General features: G+C 44.1%; 1 protein-coding gene and 1 long non-coding RNA gene across 9 annotated transcripts in view; both read right to left on the bottom strand.

The window, feature by feature from the left end:
* The window catches only part of LOC138751556 (retinoic acid receptor beta), a 942,630-nt gene that overhangs the window by 276,555 nt on the left and 642,924 nt on the right, over positions 1-23,151 (bottom strand). The gene's annotated exons all lie outside the window — the stretch shown is intronic.
* LOC138751562 (uncharacterized) lies at positions 18,434-20,389 on the bottom strand. Its single transcript, XR_011350051.1, has 3 exons — positions 20,219-20,389; positions 19,077-19,205; positions 18,434-18,939 (listed from the first exon to the last, which is right to left on the bottom strand). It is a non-coding gene; the product is annotated as an uncharacterized lncRNA (long non-coding RNA).

Below are 23,151 nucleotides of genomic sequence, written 5' to 3'. Positions count from 1 at the left end.
CTGAAACATCAGTTATGTATTTTTTCCCTTTGCTACATAAAGGACACTGTTTGACCAGCTGAGTTTCTTCAGCATTTTGTGTTTTTACTTCAACCAGTGTCTACATATTTTTGTAATTTACTATGTATTTCCAATTATGTTTAGAATATTTTCAGTTTATGCTAAAAATGTATATGAAATCCATATGGGAAAATAAATCATTTGGAAGAGGGGACAAAATGTAGTGTATCTAAGTTGGCTGATGACACTAAAATGAATGAAAAGGCAAATTGTGTCGAGGATGTGGAGAATCTGCAGAGAGATATAGATAGTTTAAATGAGTAGGCAAAAGTCTGGCAGATGGAGTACAATGTTGGTAAATTTTGGAAGAAAAATAGTAAATCAGATCATTATTTAAATGGTGAAAGATTACTGCAAGTTGTGGATATAGATGGGAGTGCTCATACATGAATTGTAAAAAAGGTTAGCTTGTAGGTGCAACAAATAATCAAGAGGGCAAATGGGATGTTAGCCTTCATATCTAGAGGGATTGAACTTAAAAGCAGGGAGGTTCTTCCACAACTGAACAGGACAGTGATGAGGCTGCACCTTGGAGGCAGTTCAGAGCAGGTGCACCAGGGTGATTTTAGAGTTGAGTGAGTTAGCCAATGGGAGAGATTGTCTTCAGGAACTATACTAACTGGAATTCAAAGAAATAAGAGGGGATCATATAAAAACATAAAATTATGAAAAGAATAGAAAATTGTTTCTTTTAGGTGACAGTAGAACAAGGTGATCCGACAAAGATAAGCGTATACAGAGCCGTTGTCATACCCACACTCCTGTTCGGCTCCGAATCATGGGTCCTCTACCGACATCACCTACGGCTCCGAGAACGCTTCCACCAGCGTTGTCTCCGCTCCATCCTCAACATCCATTGGAGCGCTTTCATCCCTAACGTCGAAGTACTCGAGATGGCAGAGGTCGACAGCATCGAGTCCACGCTGCTGAAGATCCAGCTGCGCTGGGTGGGTCACGACTCCAGAATGGAGGACCATCGCCTTCCCAAGATCGTGTTATATGGCGAGCTCTCCACTGGCTACCGTGACAGAGGTGCACCAAAGAAAAGGTACAAGGACTGCCTAAAGAAATCTCTTGGTGCCTGCCCCATTGACCACCGCCAGTGGGCTGATCTCGCCTCAAACCGTGCATCTTGGCGCCTCACAGTTCGGCGGGCAGCAACCTCCTTTGAAGAAGACCGCAGAGCCCACCTCACTGACAAAAGACAAAGGAGGAAAAACCCAACACCCAACCCCAACCAACCAATTTTCCCCTGCAGCCGCTGCAACCGTGTCTGCCTGTCCCGCATCGGACTTGTCAGCCACAAACGAGCCTGCAGCTGACGTGGACTTTTACCCCCCTCCATAAATCTTCGTCCGCGAAGCCAAGCCAAAGAAGAACAAGGTGATGAGGCCTCAGGATATAGGGGAGACAGAAATGAGGAGAGTACTGAATATGCAAATCTTTCTCCTCAAGGAAGCAAAAAAGGGTTGCCTCGTTAAATATATTTAGACATAGATTTTTGCATAGCAGGGGAATTGAGGTTTATAGGGGAAGAGGAGTTGAGTCAGATCAGCCATGATCTTGTTGAAAGCGAGATGGGCTACTCCTACTCATTTTTCTTGTGTTCTAAGACTCAAGCAGAACCCATTCACTTGTAGACGATTTTTCATCAGCGAGTTTATGTAGCCAAACAGAACAGGGAGCTGAGGATGGTGGGATGGTTGACCAAACTGATTCCAGGCACAGGTGGAAGTTCCAATCCACACACTAGCTATGCCAGGCAAGAATAAGTATAAATGACCACTGTTTATCAGTTATTGAATTTTTTTTTTAAAAACAGCAATGGCCCATGGAGTTCTTAACAGAATGGAGCTGTGGCTTGCTTGGAATTCAAGTTTCCCCCAAACTTGTTATCCTTTGAAAATGGATAGCAGTAGCCCTCCTACCTCTGCTTCTAATGGGTTAAGCAAAGGGCTTTCTGGAACATCATATTAGGAATGATAAATCTGCCATGGTCATCAGCAGCAAAGAGCAAAGGGACGGATAACATTATCCTGGTGGTCAGTAGTGAGGAGAAGAGAGGCCAATAAATCTGCCCTGTTGATCTGTAGTGTAGAGCAGAGAGAGTGATAACCCTACCCTGATGATCAGCAGCAAAGTGCAGAGGAAGCAATAACTAGGTTTTAGTGGTCAGCCGTGAAGTCATCGAGGACCAGAGCCAGCCTACCTCAAACAAGGGAGCGAAGACAGCACTGACCCCACCTGAGGCAGGAGTCCAATCTTCATGAAGAACAGAGAACTCTGGGAGTCCATTAAAGACGACGGTGACCAGTCCCAAGACGGATAATGATTGAGTGATTGGGACTCTGACAGATAGTATCCAAGTTAAGTATTGCATGATAGACTGTGTGTGTGAATAAAGCTGTGTTTGCATCAAGGTCCAATTTGGATCAGACTCGAAAGTATAAATAACCTGTGTAAAAAAACACTTTAAGAGATATTGCTCAAAGTGCTCAGAAGAGGAGCAACAACCCTTAACATTCCCACAGCAATGTGCTTGTACAGCTGAGAAAGAAATGTTATTCATAATTTAGAAAATAATTACCAATTTAAATAAAGTTCAAAATAAAATTCATCTCCCTGAAGTAACTTAAATAATTAATTATGAGAAGGTGGGAAGAGGATTATTTTCCAAAAGCAATGCACTGCTAAATTTTGTGATGTCACAAGAGAAACCTTTGCCTAATATTTTATGAATTTTAGAATAATTATTATTTAACAGTACAGCCTCAAAGTGAATTGGTAATCACTGAGCAGTACACAAAACGAGATCCCAGCATCTGCAGATATTCTTGTTTACCTCCATTTGATCATCTCTGAGCTTCCTTATGGATAATTCAGACCCATGGAGCAGTCAGGCACACATTTCACTGTTCGAAGGAGAGGTACTGTAGCATCTCCTTGCAAAGGAAAGCAAATTGTGGAAGGTTGTCCCACCTGGATGATGCCAAACATCTCCTGGCAGCTGAGGGCCTTCACAAAATCCTGGGCCTATAACCTGTATTGATCCTATCACTCAGAATTCAAGCCAAATGAGGGGGGAAAAAAATGAAATAAATAACTGGAAGAAGAGACATTTAAAATATAGAACATTACAGCCCAGTATAGGCCCATTGGCCCACACTGTTTGATTCTGACTTTTGTTCCATTCTTTCCCGAAAAAGTCACTTCTCTATCTTTATGTAACATCAAGTGAAATATCTTTATTCTTTAGGAGAGAAGTGGTGATGCCAGAACGGTAGAATATTATTTCACAAAGGACAGTCATTTGATTCATTCAGATTAGCAAAATGCCATTGGTGAAACAAAAAACTGAAAGATCTGTTCTCCTTCACTAAGCTGTCTCTGCTCACGAATGTTTCAACACTTAGCACTTACAATGCCTGACCCTTCACCATCTGCAAATCAGGCCAATATCATTATTTTTGAAGCATCATAATCTTGACTCTTTCCCTTCTAAATTAAAAGGCATTGAGTAGATCTTGATGAAATCTTAAAAATCAATCCAGCAAAAATGTCATTAAAATGCTTCTGAACTGATAAATGCAGAAATTAAATATCATATCTCTCCCAACTCCCCAGCCTCTATATCACCCTGCAATGTTTATGCATGTTTAATCTGATACTTTTCTTTTCCCTGACTTTCCACTGACAGGTAAGTTCACCAACTCTACACTCACTACATACACATAGCCGCTTTCAATGGGAGCACATGCCAAACCCATGGCTACAGCATTCTGGCTACATTTTTCTCATGGTCTATTCTCTGAGATTGTCAGCTTTCCATAAGGGCTGATGAAAATATTCTGTGGGTTTACTAAAACATTAACAAACTCAGGTACTGTACTTTCCTGAGATGTACATCCTCAAGTGGGAGGGTGAGCAGCCAGATGTTGTGGTTCATGTTGGTACCAATGACATATATAGGAAAATAGATGAGGTCCTAAAGAGGGAATATAGGGAGTTTTGAATGAATCTAAAAAGCAGGACTTCAAGGGTGGTAATCTCTGGATTGCTGTCTGTGGCACACGCCAGTGAGGGTAGGAATAGGAAATCATGGCAGATGAATGCGTGGCTGAAGAGTTGGTGCAGGGGGAAAAGGTTTCATTGGGATCTCTTTTGGAAAATGTATGACCTGCCCAAAAATGATGGGACACACCTGCATGGGAGTGGGACTAATATCCTGGCAGGCAAGTTTGCTGGAGCTACTGGGTAAAGTTTAAACTAGTTTGGCATGGTGATGGGAATCAGAATAAGAGGGCAGTGAACAGGGCAGAAGATGCAAGAAAATAGATGACCTGTAATAGCGAGATTGTGAGGAAGGACAGGCGGTCAATAGGGCAAAATTACAAGTGTAAGATTAAGGATTTAACTTGGGATACTTTGGAAATGAAATTGAAAAAGGTGACAAATTCAGCACTGAAAGTCTTGTATTTAAATATCTGCAGTAAACGAAATATGGTTGATGATCAAGTAGTACAGCTGAAAATTGGCAGGTATTGTAGCCATCACTGAGATGTGGTTGAAAGAAGACCACAGCTGGCGACTAAACATAAATAGATGTCCTCTTTTGTCAGTGAGGTGGGCTCTGCGGTCTTCTTCAAAGGAGGTTGCTGCCCGCCGAACTGTGAGGCGCCAAGATGCACGGTTTGAGGCGATATCAGCCCACTGGCGGTGGTCAATGTGGCAGGCACCAAGAGATTTCTTTAGGCAGTCCTTGTACCTCTTCTTTTGTGCACCTCTGTCTCGGTGGCCAGTGGAGAGCTCGCCATATAACACGATCTTGGGTAGGCGATGGTCCTCCATTCTGGAGACGTGACCTACCCAGCGCAGTTTGATCTTCAGCAGCGTGGATTCGATGCTGTCGGCCTCTGCCATCTCGAGTACTTCGATGTTGGAGATGAAGTCGCTCCAATGAATGTTGAGGATGAAGCGGAGACAACGCTACTGAAGATCAAACTGCGCTGGGTAGGTCACGTCTCCAGAATGGAGGACCATCGCCTTCCCAAGATAGTGTTATATGGCGAGCTCTCCACCCTGCACTGAGACAGAGGTGCACCAAAGAAGAGGTACAAGGACTGCCTAAAGAAAGCCACATTGACCACCGCCAGTGGGCTGATATCGCCTCAAATCGTGCATCTTGGCGCCTCACAGTTCGGCAGGCAACAACCTCCTTTGAAGAAGACCGCAGAGCCCACCTCACTGACAAAAGACAAAGGAGGAAAAACCCAACACCCAACCAACCAATTTTCCTTTGCAACTGTGTCTGCCTGTCCCGCATCAGACTTGTCAGCCACAAACAAGCCTGCAGCTGACGTGGACACTTACCCCTCCATAAATCTTCGTCCGCGAAGCCAAGCCAAAGAAGTATCAGAAGGACAGAGGGGGTGGGGTGATTCTGCTGTGTAAAAATGGAATTAAATCTTTCGATAGAGGAGACATTAGATCAGAAGCTTATAGAATTTCTATGAATAGAATTAAGAAATTGTAAGGGTAAAAAGAACCTGATGGGAGTTGTATACAAGCCTCCAAACAGTAGCCAGGATGTGGCATACACTCTATAGAGAAAGATAGAGAAGCATGTAAAAAGGACAATGTTATATTAGTCATGGGGATTTCAATATGCAGGTTGATTGGGAAAACCAAGTTTGTGCTGAATCCCAAGAGAAGGAATTTATTGAATGCTTTCAGGATGGCTTTTTAGAACAAGTTGTGGCTGAGCTTACCAGGGAGATGGCAATTCTAGATTGGGCATTGTGTAATACCCAGGGACCAGAAGGTAAGGGAACCCTTAGGAGGCAGTGATCATATGATAGAATTCACCCTGCAATTTGAGGGGGAGAAACTAAAATCAGACATGTCAGTATACCAGTGGATATATGAGAGAGGAACTGGCCAAAGTTGATTGGAAAGGTAGACTAGCAGAGCAACAATGACTGGAGTTTCTATGAGAAATAAGGAAGGGGCAGGACAGGTATATTCCAAGAATGAAAAACAAAAATGAATGGAAAAATGACAACTGTGGCTGACAAGAGAAGTCAGAGCCAAAGTAAAAGCAAAAGTAAGGGCATCCAAGGAAGCAAAAATTAGTGGGAAGGTACAGGACTTGGAATCTTAAAAGCTTAGGAGGCAACTAAGGTCATTAGGAAAAAGATGAATTGAAGGAAGGCAGCAAATAATAATAAAAAGGACACTAAAAGTGTTTCTAAGAGTAAACAAGAAATGAGTTGATTTAGGACCAATAGAAAATGATGCTGGAGAAATTGTAATGGTAGACCAGGAGATGGCAGAGGAACTGAATGAGTATTTTGCATCAGCTTCCACTGTGGAAGACATGAGCATAGAGTGGTCTTTCAATTCAGTCAGAGAAGAGGTGAATGCAGTCACAATCACCAGGGAGAAGGACTGGAAAATTGCAAAGGTAAGTCCACTATTTAAAAAGGTTTAGGTTTAGGGCAAAAGAAAGGAAATTATAGATACTGTTAGCCCAATATTGGTAGTTGTGAAATTTTTGGAGTTGATTGAGGAGGATGAGGTTACAGAGTAACTGGAGGTGTATGACAAGATGGGCCAAAGTCAGCATGGTTTCCTTTAAGGGCAAGTCTTACCCAACAAATCAACAGCAATTTTTTGAGGAAACCACAAGCAGGTTAGACAAAGGAGATCCAGCGGGTGTTGTAAATTTGAACTTTCACTAGGCCTTTCATAAGGTGCTGCACATAAGGCTGCTTAAGAAGATGAGACCCCGTGGAATTCTAGGAAAGGTGCTAGCATGGGTAGAGCATTGGCTGAATGGCAGGAAGCAGAGAGTGGGGGGGAAAAAAAGATTCTATTCTGGTTTTCCACAGGGATTAGTGTTGGGGCCATGTCTTTTTATGTTATAGGTTCATGATTTTGGAATAAATGGCTTTGTGGCTAAGATTGCAGTGTGGCGGCTCACCACTAGGTAGGCGAACCGGCCCCGCTTGTAAGCCACGTGGCAGGGCAGCCGACCAAAATAGCGCTGTCAGGGGTTTCCCTTTCTTCCAGCTCGGGCCTCAGAAATCCGCGCGTGGGGACCGGGTGACATCAGCGCCCTCCAGTGCGGTTCTCAGCCAGATCTGGGCTGGGAGTACAAGTGCTGCCCAGCAGCCTACAATAAACTAGTCTGCTCACTGAGCTCAACCCATCTGGTTATGTGTTATTGCAGGAGCAGTGTAGCCGCCGCTACAATTGGTGACCCCGACTGGTTCAAACGCCTTTGAACCCATCATGAGCGAGCCTGGGATCAGCGCTATAGCCGTAAAGCTGCCTGAATTCTGGGTTCAGGAGCCGGAGACCTGGTTCGGCCACGCAGAGGCCCAGTTTCATTTCCGCCAGATTTCATCCGACATGACCAAATTCTACCATGTGGTCGCTGCCCTGGACCAGGCCACCACCAGACGCGTGTGGCATCTCGTTCTGCACCTACCCGCCGAAAACAAGTACCAGACCATCAAGCAAGTGCGTACGGGATCCCTCGGACTATCCAGACACCAGCATGCCGCTCAGATGCTGCACCTCGACGCCCTGGGAAATGTCCCCGATGGAGCTGATAGACGAGATGCTCGCGCTCATGGGTGAGCACATCAAGTGCCCACACTTTGAACGGATTGTCCTCGACCCGGGGACATCCGGCCGCTGCTGGTCCAGGAAAGCTTCACCGACCCAAGGAAGGTCACCCAGAAGGCCCAAGAGCTATGGCTCGCATGATTCCCGGAGGGCTCAGTGATCCAGCAGGTCATGAGGCATGGATATCATCACGCCAAGCCTGCCCCTAGCGCTGCGGTAGAGCATCCGGCCCCTGCAGGGGCCCCCAAGAGCATAACCAAGGCCACAGCATCCGCTCCAGGCCTCTGCTTCTACCACCAGCGCTGCAGAGCCAAGGCTCAGAAGTGTCGTCAAGCCCTGCTCGTTCCAGGCAAACTACCAGGCCGGCCGCTGTTAATGGCTGCGGTGGCTGGCCAAGGACACAGCCGACTCAACCTGTGGGACTCAGTCAGTGGTCGGCAGTTCCTCGTTGACACTGGAGCCCAGATCAGCGTCATCCCGGCCATGGCCGTCGAGTCCAGGAACCGACATCGTGGACCTCCCCTCCATACAGCCAACGCAACAGCAATCCAGACGTATGGAGACAAGACAGTCCACTTCCAGATCGGCCAACGATATTTCGCATGGAGGTTCACCGTCTTGACCCTCCCAACTGCCATCCTGGGTGCAGACTTCCTACTCATACACGGACTTGTGGTTGACATTCGAGGTAGGCGCCTGGTGGATGATACCTTCCAAGCCTTTTGCCTCGACGCCTCCCACCACAGATGGCCACGATCAGCGTGCCCAGAGACGAGTTCCAACGAATCCTTGACATGTTCCAGACACTCCTCAAGCCACAGTTCTCTGCTGCCTCGCCACACCACGGGGTGTTCCACCACATCCCCACCCAGGGCCCATTGTTTCTTACCAAGGCACGCCAGCTCCCACCTGACAAGCTCCAGGTGGCGAAGGAGAAGGTTTTGCACCTGTTGGAACTGGGGATCATTCGGTGGTCCGACAGCCAGTGGGCCTCGCCGCTCCACCTGGTCCCTAAGCCTCCAGTGGCTGGCGACCCTGCGGAGACTATCGACGGCCAAACAAGGCAACAGTTCCTGACCGTTACCCCATCCATCACATCCAAGACTTTACAGCCAACCTGCACAGTGCGAGGGTTTTCTCCAAGGTTGACCCGGTGTGTGGATATCACCAGATCCCAGTGCACCCTGAGAACATACCCAAAATGGCCATCATCACCCCTTTGGTTTGTTCGAATTCCTGTGCATGCCGTTCGGGCTCAAGAACGCTGCTCAGACCTTCCAATGCCTCATGGACTCTGTGGCAGGGACTTGGATTTTGTCTTTATTTATTTGGATGACATCCTCGTCGCCAGCAAAGACCAGGCACAACACATCCATGCGCCCATTTCTCCTGGCTGGCCGATTTCAGCCTTATCATCAACCCGGCCAAGTGCCGGGATAGAGTCATGCAGTTCCTGGGCCATATTATCACGGCCGAAGGAGCTGTGAAGGTCGCCGCTATCAGGGAGTTCCCACGCCCGGACAGCCTCAAGGGGCTGTAGGAGTTCGCGGGTATGGTCAACTTTTACAACCGCTTCATCCCGGGAGCTGCACGCATCATGCAGCCGCTATTCACCCTCATCGCAGCCAAGCACAAAATGCTCGCTTGGAACCCAGAAGCCTGTACCGCATTCAAGGGAACCAAGGACGGCCTCGCGAAGACCAGCATGCTCACCCACCCGCACATCGACCTGCATATGGCACTCTCTGGCGATGCCTCTGCCACAGCTGTCAGTGCCGTCCTGGAGCAGCAGGTGAATGAACATTGGAAGCCTCTGGCATTCTTCAGCTGCCTGCTCCGCCCACCAGAACGCAAGTATAGTGCCTTCGACTGCGCGTTACTGGGCATATACCTGGCGGTGCGGTATTTCCGCTATTTTTTTGGAGGGGAGGACTTTTATCATCTTCACCAACCACAAACCCCTAGTCAGCCCACCAGCAGCGTCATCTCTCCTTCGTGTTGGAGTTTACCACCGACATTCAGCTCAAGGCGGGGAAGGACAATGTGGTTGCCGATACACTCTCGCGACTGGCCATCTGTGCGCTGATGCCCGGTACCAGAAGTCTGATGAGGAGACGAGGGCCTTCAAGACCGCCATCACAAGCTGCGAGTCCTTCAACCACAAATCGCTGACCACTTGCAGCCTGTGTGGATCCTTCAGCTGCTGAGCCCCTCACTGGTCTGCTGTTGTGGTCACTGTCCTGCAGGGTGATCTCCCCTGCTTGTTCTTCTCAACAGGGGGTGTTCTCCCTATTTCTGGTGCCCTGGCATAAGGCACTGGTGAGGACTCACTGATTATAGGGTACAGTTTTGGGTTCCTTATTTAAGAAAAGATGTGCACGCATTGGAGAGGGTTCAGAGAAGATTCACAAGAAGGATTCCTGGAATGAAGAGATTAGCAATGAGAAACAGTTAATGGCTCTTGGACTGTAGTTCTTAGAGTTTAGGAGAATGTTGGGGGTTCCTCATAGAAGCATTTCAAATGTTGAAAGGCCTGGTCAGAAGTTGTTTACCATGGTAAGGGAGTATCAAGAGGGCACAACTCATGATTGAAGGGTGCCCATTTAAAAGAGGGGCAGAGGAATTTCTTTAGTGAGATAGTGGTGAATTTCTGGAATTTTCTACCACGGACAGCTATGGAGGCCAACAGTGGGCAGAGACAGGTATCTGTATAGTCAGGATATTAAAAATTATGGGGAGAAGGCAGACGTGTGGGGCTCAGAGGGAAAATAGATCAGCTCCTGATGGAATGGTGGAGCAGACGTGATGAACCAAATAACCTACTTCTGGTCCTATATCATGGTCTTATAAACATTGTGCAATGATTTACATTGAACCAATTGACTATTATTGCTTCCCAAGTTGGAAATAGAGGCAGCATGCATGGTAGCATAATAACTTGTATCGGAAAGTGAGTTTGATATACAAAGTACTTATTATTTTCACAAATGGTTCATTGTGCTGCCTTGGTGGTTCAACAGCCAAATGCATTGAACTTATGGAACAGATTTTGAAAAGTTTTGAATGCAAGTATAAAATAAATCACACAGTAGGTCGGGCAGCATCTATGTAAAGAGAAATAATTAAAGTTTCCGGTCAAAGTCTGCATGTTGGCAAATTGAAATATTGATACACATGTTACTATCAAATAAGCTTTCTATTGCTTTGCCTGTAGCTTCCGTTCTACATACCCTTCGGCTTGTCCAACTCATTACTTTCTTCATCTTATTCTACATCTTCAGAGCATCCTCAGGATCATTAATTGCTTCTTCAACCACAATTATTTCCAAATCCATCCAAGTATTACTCTCTCCAAATCATTTAAAATATTTCAGTCCTATGTGACATAATTCTGGGGGGGGGAGGGGGGTGGAGCTCTCTTTTGCTTCTCTCTCTCCTGCCAGTGTCAAATCTATCTGCCTTGCAGCAGGTAAAAAGGAAATTTCATGTAATATGACACTGTTTTTATTACTATGACAATATATTGAATCTTGAATAAATATCTCCACCCTGAAGATTTTGCAACTTTCCCTGCTTTAAAACTTGCTTCAACTTGAGAGCTTGTGCCATTTTGAGAGTGTTTTGCACCATTAAAAGGTGTTCTATGAAAAGATGATGTTTTTATTTTCTAATATGATTTGGATCATGAAACTCAACAACATTGATCAGCACTCTAAAACTGAAAATAAATCACTTATTTAGTTTGAGAAACATAATTGAGGGCAATAAATGGCCAAATTGATGAAGCATTGTAAACATGTGTGTTAAGATATTGAAAGAATTACTGTTTTGAATGTCGATCTTCAATAAAGACTGTGTTTCAAGCCTGATAATGTTTTTTGGTTTGCACACTTGGCTTTACCATAAGCAATGGGCAAAGATGAGATAGTTTAGTTCATCATCTGCATTTGTATATTTGACAGACCACTTTGTATGGTTCACAGTTGGTTAGCTACATTTATTCTAATGTAACTTATCTTTTGGAAATGACGTTAACCCAGCTTTCTATGGCCATGTAATGGTACTCATCTTAAGATGGGGAAAAAGCTATTCAGGATAGAAGTCACCCTGCTTCAAACTTGCACAAATAGTTCCGCTTTTGTGTATTCTATATGCCTATTAGTTTTGCTGAATTTCAGTGTTGATGGTGCATCAATTTTATTCGCGAGGAGTCACGTGATGGAGTAGTGGCCGGTGGGAGAATACCAGCCCTCTCCAGAAAAGAAAAAAAAGTGAAGGAAACGCAAAGCTCAAGAAACACAAAACACAACAAATAAAAGATAAGGGTGTGGAGAAAAGAAAGAAAATGGCACCCCAGAAAGAAAAACCAAATACAATGGAAAAAAGGAAAGACGCCGGAAGAGAAAGGAGAAGGCCTTACCTGCATGAAGAAGCAGGGACCCACCATGGACAGAGGAACCTGCTCCTCGAGATTAGTGGAGACCCTTCAGGGTCGCGACCTCCCGACCGCAGGACTGCAAAAATGGCTCACTGAGCCAAACAGAGGTACGCAATGCACACAAGGAAAAGGAGAACACCGACAGGAGGGGGGCCCAGGTGTGGAGCTGAGAGATGCCCGACAGCAGGGCTCTCAGCTGGAAGAAGAGGAAAGCAACGGGAAAGGGAGTGATAAGAAAGATAAACAGCAACAGGAGGCCCAACAGATAACTAGCCCAGAAGAAGACCAACATTAAGCAGCCATGCAAAAAACACCCAACAAATTGAGGCAAGCAGCTCAACAAGAAATTCAGAAGAGACACAGATACAAGGAAGAGAAGTAGAAGACACACACCCAAGAGCAAACACAGAAGAAGACCCAGCTCTGCAGAGGAATAGAAGGTAAAATGAATGGACAGTACATAGATTAAAAAAAATTTCAAGAACAAATTAAAGCATTAAAAGAATGGTTGACACTAGAATTTAGTGAAAATAAAAATGAAAAGTACAGAAGAAAAAGTGAATAGAATAGAGCTGGTCATAACAGATGTAGGGAAAGGATTAGAAAATGTGGAAGAATGAGTAATGGCGGTAGAAATGGAAGTGAACGACTTAAAGAAAATTGGAAGAAAGTGACAAAAAAGTTAAAGAATCACAAGATGGATCAGAAGATGTATATAATGGAAAGCTATAGTAGGCGAAACAATATAAAGATAGTGGGCCTAAAGGAAGTTGAAGAAGGCAGAGATATGAAAGAATTTATAAAAGAATGGATCCCAAAAGTCCTGGGAATGCCAGAAATGCAGGAAGGAACGGAAATAGAAAGAGCACACAGAAGATTAGTCCCAAAACCACAGTCACAACAAAAACCAAGATCCATTTTAGTAAAATTTCTGAGATACACGACAAGAGAAAATATATTGGAGAAGGCGATGAATAAAATTAGAGAAGACAAAAAACCATTGGAGTACAAAGGTCAAAAAAAATTTTTTTTTAAACCCAGACACAAATATTGAACTCCTAAAGAAGAAGGAGTTTAACACAGCAAAATCAATCCTATAGAAAAAAGGCTATAAATTTATGTTAAGATATCCAGCGGTGCTTAAAATAGTTATTCCGGGGGAAGCAAAACAGACTGTTCTCGGATCCGGAGAAAGCACGAGAATTTGCAGAACGCCTGCAGGACAGAAAGAGAGATGAAGAGATGTAAAAAGAATGAAGAACAACGACAAAGTACATATAAAGATGTAAAAATAATGTGTAAGTAAGAACTAAAGAAGGGAAGAAAAGGGAAGTAAGGGAGAAGGGGAAAAAAGAGGAGGGGGAAAAAACAGAAGAGGGGGAGCTTTGTTTTAATGTGAAGATAAAAGTCTTTTCTGGAGGGGGTTGGGTGGGAGAGAATAATAGTCACTGCAAAATCAGTTGACACTTGCAAATGGGTTTGCAGTCCGAATGGAGAGGGGAGTTGTGGTTGCCCAGCAAGGGACAAGGGGCGACTCAGAGAGGCGGGACACTTGGGGTTAAGGGAATTTTAGATGAGGGAGTGGTTGAAGTATTTTATGTTTTAGAAGTGTTGTCATACATGGAGTTAAAAAAAAAACAGATGAAAATGGGGGAAAGTGGTGGTGAGGAAGCAGAAATGAGGTACAAGCAGAGTATGAGATGGCCATGTTGAACTATATGACTATAAATATTAATGTAATACATAACCAAATCAAAAGGAAGAGGCTATTAAATTTACTGAAAAAAGAAAAAAATAGATATAGCATTCATGCAGGAAATGCATCTAACTGAAGTGGAACACAATAAATTAAGGAGAAACTGGATAGGGCAGCATCATATAATTCAAAAGCCAGAGGTGTAGCTATATTAAATCAATAAAAATGTACCAATCAAAATAGAGGAAATAATAGATCCTGCAGGGAGATATGTAATGATAAAGTGTCAGATATATTCAGAATTCTGGAATTTGGTCAATATATGCACCTAATGAAGAGGATCAAAAGTTTATGCAAGATATTTTTTTGAAGATTGTAGATACACAGGGGAATATACTTTAACCTTAATTTGGACCCAAAGATGGATAAAACTGGACAAAAGACTAGCAAAAAGAACAAAGTAGCCAAATTTATGGTTAAATCAATGCAGGAAATGCAATTTTTGGATATATGGAGGAGGCAACACCCAAAGGAGAAGGAATACTCATATTATTCGAGTAGACATGAAACATACTCAAGGATTGACCTGTTCCTGTTGTCAGCCCATATCCAAAGGAGAGTTAGAAAAACGGAATATAAAGCTAGATTGTTATCTGATCACTCACCCCTGTTATTAGCAATAGACCTGGAGGACATCCCACCAAGAACATATAGATGGAGATTAAACTCCATGCTACTTAAAAGACAGGAATTTATTAAGCGCCAAATTAAAATGTACTTTGATATAAATACGGAATCAGTGAAAGACAAATTTATACATTTTATTCGCAATAGTCTTTTCAATGGAGCAGATCCTGAAGCCAGAGAAATTGGAAATCAACCCTCAATTGCCCGAGACATCTACCATCTTTGATCTCTGGATGTATTGTTTTGAAGCATTTCTGCAGGCATCATCAGACCAGAGAAGAACTACAGGTACTGCACTCCCAAGTCAGGCCCCTAGTGAACTCGATAATCATGGACACCACATCGTATCCAGAGGCAATGGACATATTGAAAGGCCAGTATCTGAGCAAGGTCAACAAGGTATACGCCAGATACCTCCTAATGACCCATGGAGTTGAACGACAAGTACCTCAGGGCCCTGCAAATCCTCGGACAGAACTGCAAATGGAAGGCTGTGATGGCCTCGGACTACACAGAGGACCTGATTAGAGATGCCTATGTCAGAGGCATCAGGTCCAATTACATCCACCAGAGACCATTAGAACAAGGTGAGCTCAGTCTTCAGAGGGCGGTCAAATTGGCAGGCACAATGGAGATCGGCCCTTCAGAATATGGAGGCCTACTCAACTGACAATATGGCCACCTCATGGTTGACCCAGGCACCGCCAACTTGGGACGTGCCGCCATCATCACGTTCCACCAGTAATCTGACTAAGGCAGCTATACTCTGCAAGCACCTAATACTGCTACTGCCATGTCCCTCTAGCAGCCTGACCACAGCTGCTGTACTCTGTGAGCACCCAAAATGCTACTTCAGCAATCTGGGCAAGCACTCGAGGAAACGCTGCCCAGCGAAAGACACTGTTTGCTTCAGCTGCAGAAAGAAAGGGGACTATGCTAGGGTGTGCAAATTAAAAACACCATTCCCTAGCTGCCATCCTGGGAACCAGCAGAGCCACGTGTGAATGGTGGGGGCCACCATCTTGGGTGCCATCTTCGAGATCAAGCAGCACCTCGTGCAGGCCATGAGGGGGCCATCTTGGATGCCGCCATCTGACTCAACACAAACTTTCTGATGCAGCAATCAGACACTGGCTTCCATACACTCAACCAGGACAGCCCCACCAACTCACCATATCAATGATGGTCATACACAGCCATGCGACGAGTTGCCTGCTCAATAGTGGGAGCACTGAGAGCTTCATCCATCCTGACATGGCCAGTGAGCCAAAAACTCTCGTGGCCTTAAGGTCACATACAGATGTCTGCAGCTACTGTGTAGTGACTCTGACCATGCAGGCACAGACAACAAAAACTTTAAATTTCTATTGATGCCACAGCTCTGCGCTGCCATCCTACTGGACTGGACTTTCAATGTCACCTTAAAAGCGTGACGATGGAGTACAATGGGCCCCATACACCCCTCATTGCCTTTAACCAGCAGTTTTTAAAAAAATGTACAAAATCGCTCACTACACTCCACCTACCCAACACCTTCTTACCGCCCCCCCCCCCCCCCCCCACTACTGCACTACAGCCAACATCCAGATCACCCATCAAGCACGATCTGTGGAGTCTCCACCCGAAAAAAATCACTCCTCCATCGCTGTTCACCAACCTCACCCCCTGACTGTAAACCCATCACCACCAAAAGTAGGTGGTACAGTGCTGGGGACATGGCCTTTATTAGGGCAGAAGTGTAGTGACTACTCAACAGGGGATTTTTGAGCTCAGCACCAGTCCTTGGAAAGCACAAGAGGTGGTAGTGAGGAATGGAGAGAAAAACAGGATGGTCATCGACTACAGTCAGACCATTAATAGTCACACACAACTGGATGTGTACCCCCTTCACTGTATATCCAATATGGTGAACCAAATCGCACAATATCAGGTCTTCTCTGCTATCGTCCTAAAATCAGCTCCCCATCTACTCAAAGGACCACCAATGTACTTGGTTCAAGGTGGATGACCGCCTCCATCATTTCCTGAGAGTCACCTTCGGCAACATCAACAGGGTCTCAGTCTTCCAGCGCGAAAGAGATTGCATAATAGATCAGTACAAGCTGCAGGCTAATGAAAATGATTCACCCTGCTACCTGACCAACGTGCAGTTGCATTCATGTTCAATAACTAGCAGCGAGGCAAAAATCAAGAACGACAAGATAATGAGGTGGAGAATTGAACTTTCCACCTATAATTACGATATCTTGAATGGCCTGGGAAACTCAATAAGCCCCCAGATGCTCTATCCTGCGAAGCCTGTGCCAGCACACAAATCAACCGCTTAAAAGCCCTTCACAATGATTTCTGCCACCCTGGAGTCACCAGGTTCTTCCACTTCGTCAAAGCCCTCAACCTGCCTTTCTACATCGAAGAGATCAGGTTGATGACCAAAAACTGCCAGGTTTGTGTGGAGGGAAAACCACACTTCTACGGTCAGTCAGAGAGCAGTTGATAAAGGACACCCACTCCTTTGAATGACTGAGTATTGATATAAAAGTACCCCTTCCCTCCTCAGACCGCAATGTTTACTTCCTCAATGTCATTGATGTGTACTCACATTTTCCATTCGCCATCCTCTGCCCCGACATGACAGCTGCCATACTCATCAAGGTCCTATGCAATCTCTTCATGCTATTTGGCCTCTCCAGCTACATTCATAGCAACTGGGGGCCCTCATTTATGAGTGATGAGTTGTGCCAGTACCTGGTGACCAGAAGCATCGTCACGAACAAGACCACCAGCTATAACTCCTGGGAGAATGGGCAGGTGGAAAGGGAGAGTGCTATGGTTTGGAAGGCAGTCCTCCTAGCCCTGCAGTCTTGGGTTCTCCCAGTCTCCCAATGGAAAGAGGTCCTTCTTGAGGTGCTCCATTTCATCAGGTCCCTTCTATATATATGGCCACAAATACCACACCGCATGAATTAATGTTTTTCTTTCCCAGGAAATCGGTAACAAGCACCATGCTGCTAGCATGGCTGACATCCCCAGGCCCTGTCCTACTCTGGAAACATGAGGAGTCACAAGTCTGACCCACTGGTTGAAAGGGTCTTCCTCCTCCACGACAACCCCCAATGCGCCTATGTGGCATACCCCAACAGGCTTGAGGGATACTGTCTCTGTTAGGGACCTGGCACTCTCAGGGATTTTGGGAGACCACCACTGATCACCCCACACCCCTCTCCACTCACAATACACCAGGGCCATGGCAAATTAATCAAATGACACACCAGACTTGACACCACACACCCACCACCCCAATGCCGATGACTGCATATAGACTGTCCAGGACCCTATCGCTGCACCGTAGTCACAGCCAGTACTAATGAAGGTCACAGCCAAACTGCCCAAAAGACTCCATTTGTTTCCCGCCAATGTGGGAAACCACTGTATATTTATCTGTCTGGGCATCTGTAGCTCCTCCCACAGACTCCTGAATAAAGGTGACTGTTCCTCAGCCCCCTACTTATTTTGGGACAGTCAACCAGCAGGATTGTGCCTTCATTCCTTTGCAAATAAAAACCTATCAGTTTTGCTCAATTTCAGTCTTTTGGAGTCATTTCATGGTGTGTCAGAGTTTATATTGTGGCTTTAGAGATGCCCAACTAAAAGATATTTTCATTAAAGCAAATAATACCTGCAGCTGGGAAAACATGCTCCTACAGGATAGCATTTATAAAGTCAACAAAAAAATGTTGATTAGAATTCAAAAGAGAAACAGCAATAATGTACTTGCAAAAGCCATAGCAATGTGTGTAATGGAGGATTTAGAAAATTCTTTTGCTTATGCAAGGCTGTATGCATGTGAATCAGATGACATAATCAATCTATTTTCCACCTACTTTGAGAATAATATAATGCAATGTGAACATAGACCATAATTTAATTCCACCATGAGGCCCAGTGATACATATGAATCAGAAGACAATCTAAATTCCACCATGAGGCGCAGAGATGCAGTTGTCTTTTGTTGGTTGCAGACTGTCAGGAGACCTTGAAGATAAGTAAACCATTTATTCAGGGTGATGGGCTATGAGTGAGCAATTTTTAGGTAATATAAGCCATGGTCCCGCTGCTGAAGTATCAGACTCTGAGGGGTGGAAACGTCTCTGAGCAAGAAGAACTTCTAGAGTCCAACCAACGTCCTGGTTGGTGGAGGCGGAGAAGCTGCTACCGGCGCCCCGACAACCTACTGCAAGTGTGCGGTCGTTGCCTCGCTTCGGCAGGTGGAACCAGTCCAGGCGTTGATAAGTACAATTGGGAAGGGCTTGCATATTGTAGTTTGAAATCAGCTTTAGATTTAGTAATAAAGATTTGTATAAACTGAAGTGCTCTCGGCCGGCGTGTGTCTCTGTTTTCTTTCGGTAGCTCAAACACTGTGACCAATCTAAAACGAACAAAGTGAGAGGTACAAGTTTACCAGAACAATGTGTGATCCAGAAGACAACTGTTAGAAGTTTAGGGAGTACTTTTCATCATTGCCATGCAATGGCAGACTGTGGGCATGGCAACTTTCCTACTCACCCTCCTGATAATATTGGAGACAGTCTGGTCAGTTTTAAACTCATTTGGTGAACTCTCAATGTTGGTGATTGGGAGCAAAGAGCACACATTGGGAAGCACATCAAAATTATAATGGATTCCATTCTAAACCTGGAAAGTTAAGAAATACTGTAAAGTATCTTTAATGCGTGAAAGAACAATAGTATCGTGGAGATTTACAGAAACGTGCATATTTATTCTGTGACTTCTATCTGTTGCTTTACTTTGAAGAACCTATCGGCATCCCAATTATGTTGCTGACATATGAACATGATATATTTCAGTTCTAGTGGTATGTTGGATATATTCCAGTTATTCTGATAACCAATAACTGGAACAGAATGCATCTCTTGTGACAAAATATCGGAACAAATGGAACATATCTGATAACTGTCAGTCACAAATAAGTTGGCCATCTACCATTTATCTTTTAATGTATCCATGAAGTACAAGGGACCTATAATAAATAATTAGGGTCAATATATTTCCCATAGTGGAGCTTTGTCCCCTCTTTACCTGCAAGAATTGTTAATTCATATTAATGAATTATCTTTTTAATTTAAGCAATGATCAACAACAAAGAGTACTTTTCCAAAAAGGCAAATCAGCTTCTGACAGTGACATTTGCTATCATAAACTGAAGCATGAACAAGATAGTAATGGCTTTCGTGTTAGCCTGAACTGACAGGGAGCAGCAGTCAGAACAAGCTACATGGAGATGCATTCTTTTCAGGCACTTTCTGGATCTGGAGAAGCAGGAATGTTTTGCTACGGCCATCACAAAACATTAAGGTTGTTCCCAATCTGAGCTTTGCACTTCCCCACCACTGATAACAGTTTGCACTAAGAAACAAACACCACCCCCCATCCCCTCCAAAAGACAACCTACTGCACAGTTAATGACTCCTGTTTTCGTGTTGTCTGCAAGCAGTGTGTTAAAGACGTCTGGCTGTTACAGTATATTAACCAAGGTTATGTGATAGTCTGCTAAACTGACAAGTGGTTCCTCCTTGCAAGTTAATCTTAACTTCACCAATTGAGCACTTGCTAATTTTGTCAAATCTGCTCAGCTAATTTGTTTAATACAACATAAACATTGAGGGTCAGAAATCAATCCGACTTACTTGATAGCGACAAGGTGCTGTTTCTTGACATTTTCATTAACTATTTCATCAGGGTGAAGTTGGGAGTTTCTTTAAAATCACTCTTAATCTCTCTATATATTGTGACAAAACATCCAGAAGAATGTCATCCAACTGGACTGATCAGGAGCCAGGCTCTTCTTGTCTGTTGTATTTTCTGTTGAGCACAATGACACTAGCTCCTGTTTGGGAGGCACCACAAGGCTCTTAGAGGTTCAAAATGGTATCATATTTCACGTGCACATTGAACAGATAAATTGTACCAGACACAATATTATTGAGGGAACATCCAGTGGAAGAATGTAGTATTCAACAATCAAGAATGTGAGAGATGGGAAAATTGACCTAAAATTATGAACATGGAAGAAACTAAAGTTCATCAGTAAAATGGCTGAAACCAGTTCAAACAGGATAAGTTTGGGGCTTAGGATGCAGGAAAGCAGAGTCAGCATGATTAACATAAGAATCTTCTATCCTTTGTGACAAGACCATAGGACTAAGATAAGGAATGGTAAGGTACAATAGAATGTAGGAAGTTGAGGTAGTCTGGATCAGATAAGGGTCTCCTAGCCCTGGACAGAAGTACCAAGTCATACATTTCTAATTAGCTAACCATACACAGATTTATACATATGAAATTAGCCAACCCTAGATAGAATGAGTCAACTCTGCATATCAAGAGACTGTAGCCCAGAGAATCAGGAAGGTGTGAATAAGGACAATGACATGATGGGGCACCCACAGGATACCCCCTGGTCCTCCAAGTGTACTGAAACTGCACGTAGGCAGGAAGAATTACCTATGCCAAACCCATCCAGGGGGCAGAAGAATGTAAGGGGGAGGGCACTCTGATACTGAAATTGACTGTATAAAAGTTGGGTGAGCCCCAGTATGTGTGTGTATTCCCAGGGTAAGGGGAAGCACCCAACTTTGCATTGTTGTAGTAATAAATGTTCTTTGTTCTCAATTTTTGTCTCGAGCAATTTCTTTAAAGGTACTTTAATTCCTAACAAGAATGTCCGATCGAGCAACTGTCATACAAGAGCAGAGAGATAATGTTTTTTTTTCTTGATGCTACATATCCTCTAACAAAACGAGTAAATAAAACTTCCCTCCACATTTAGTTGGTGTGTGAACATATACAGAGAATCATACAGTTCGAAGTCTGATATCTTGGCTGCATTTGATTCCTTCATTTTTTACAAGCTGCAGTTACAGCAGCAAACCAAAATATTGCTGCAAGGTTAGAAGAGTTATCTGCTGTGGCAAGGTCTGGTGATCCACCTTTTCTTTCTTTGGCTTGGCTTCACGGACGAAGATTTATGGAGGGGTAATGTCCACGTCAGCTGCAGGCTCGTTTGTGTCCGACCAGTCCGATGCGGGACAGGCAGACACGGTTGCAGCGGTTGCAAGGGAAAATTGGTTGGTTGGGGTCCAAATACAAGGAAAACCACATTAAAGCAAAAATTTGGAGTGTTGAGACAATATTTCAATGGCTTGGACATTTGTGGTGAAAATAATGTGGTCACAAAATGCTTGAGCATTAAGAGGGGTAGACACACAAAAGGTACACACTAAAGAATTGAACAGGTATAATTAGCTAACTTTTGGTGCCCTATAAAGAAAGATTTCAAGTTTATGGAAAAAGTTGAAGCTCAATAGAGTAATTTAAACAAAGACTAGAATCAATGCTAGTGGAGCCTCCTATCAGTTACCACAACTTTAGAGTGGCAGTTCGATTCTGACCTTCATGCTGGCTATATGGAACTTGCATGTTCCTACAACTGCAATGGATTTCTTTTCCTACATCCCAAATGCATGTTGTTTGGTAGGCTAATCACTTACTGAGAATTACTCCAGGTATAGCTGGGAAGTAGAATAATTATTGGGGCAGTGATGGAGTCTATGTGGAAAGTCATCACTTGTGTGGAAGTTACAAAGTCATACATCATGGAAACAGATCCTTTGGCTCACAGAGTTCATTTGCCCTCAACCTATTTTATTCTCACATCTCCCATTAAATTCTACCACTCGTGTACACAAGAAGGCAGAGTCAAAAGTAGCTAATTAACCTACCAACTCATTTCACATTGGTACGTGGGAAGAAACTGAAGCAGCTGGAGGAAACCCACAGAAAGAAGATTCAACACTCAGGCAGCAGGTGAGATGAAGAATGAGCCCAAGTCATTGGAGGTGTGAGGTGATACCTCCATCAGCTGTGGCACTGCTCCATACAGCAGATGGGGATGTGAGAGAGAACACTACTGGCAGATAAGTGGGAAAAAGGAATTTATGGATTCATTCTCAATGTGCTAAATAGCTTTTATATATCATGAAGATAGCATGAAAAATTTGAAAGAAAGCAATTCAATTTACACAAATTTTCCAGGCCTTCTGACCATGTTCTGTCCAGGAACAATCCGCAGGGAAATTCTAGCAATAACTTCATTTAGAAAGACCGAAAGGGACAGTGTGCATGGAACCGGAGCACTAATACAGAAAATGCTGAAAAAATTCAGCAAGGAAGACATCATCTGTGGAGGGAGAAACAGAGTTGATATTGGAGGTCAGTAACATTTCATCAGGCAGCATTTGCTGATGTTTCACTTGAAGCATATTTGCCTCTCTCCACAGATGCTGCCTGACCTGTTGAATATGTCCTCTGTTTTCTATTATTTCAGATTTCAAGTATCCAAAATTTTCAAAGTTTTAGATTTTTTTATAAAAAGACTGCCTTCAATGTCAGCAAGCCCAAAGAACTGGTTATAGACACTCAGAAGAGGAGCAGAGCTGATTCCCTGGTCCACATCAATGGCAATGAGGTGGAGACAATAGAGAGCTTTAACTTCCTTCAGAGTAAACCTCTCCAGTAACTTGTCCTGATCCACCCATGTCAATATAATGGCCAAGAAAGT

Source organism: Narcine bancroftii, chromosome 1, assembly GCF_036971445.1.
Source record: "Narcine bancroftii isolate sNarBan1 chromosome 1, sNarBan1.hap1, whole genome shotgun sequence".
Lineage (NCBI taxonomy): Eukaryota > Metazoa > Chordata > Chondrichthyes > Torpediniformes > Narcinidae > Narcine > Narcine bancroftii.
The sequence above is the reverse complement of the archived record's forward strand: the minus strand, read 5'-3'. Positions and strand labels throughout refer to the sequence as shown.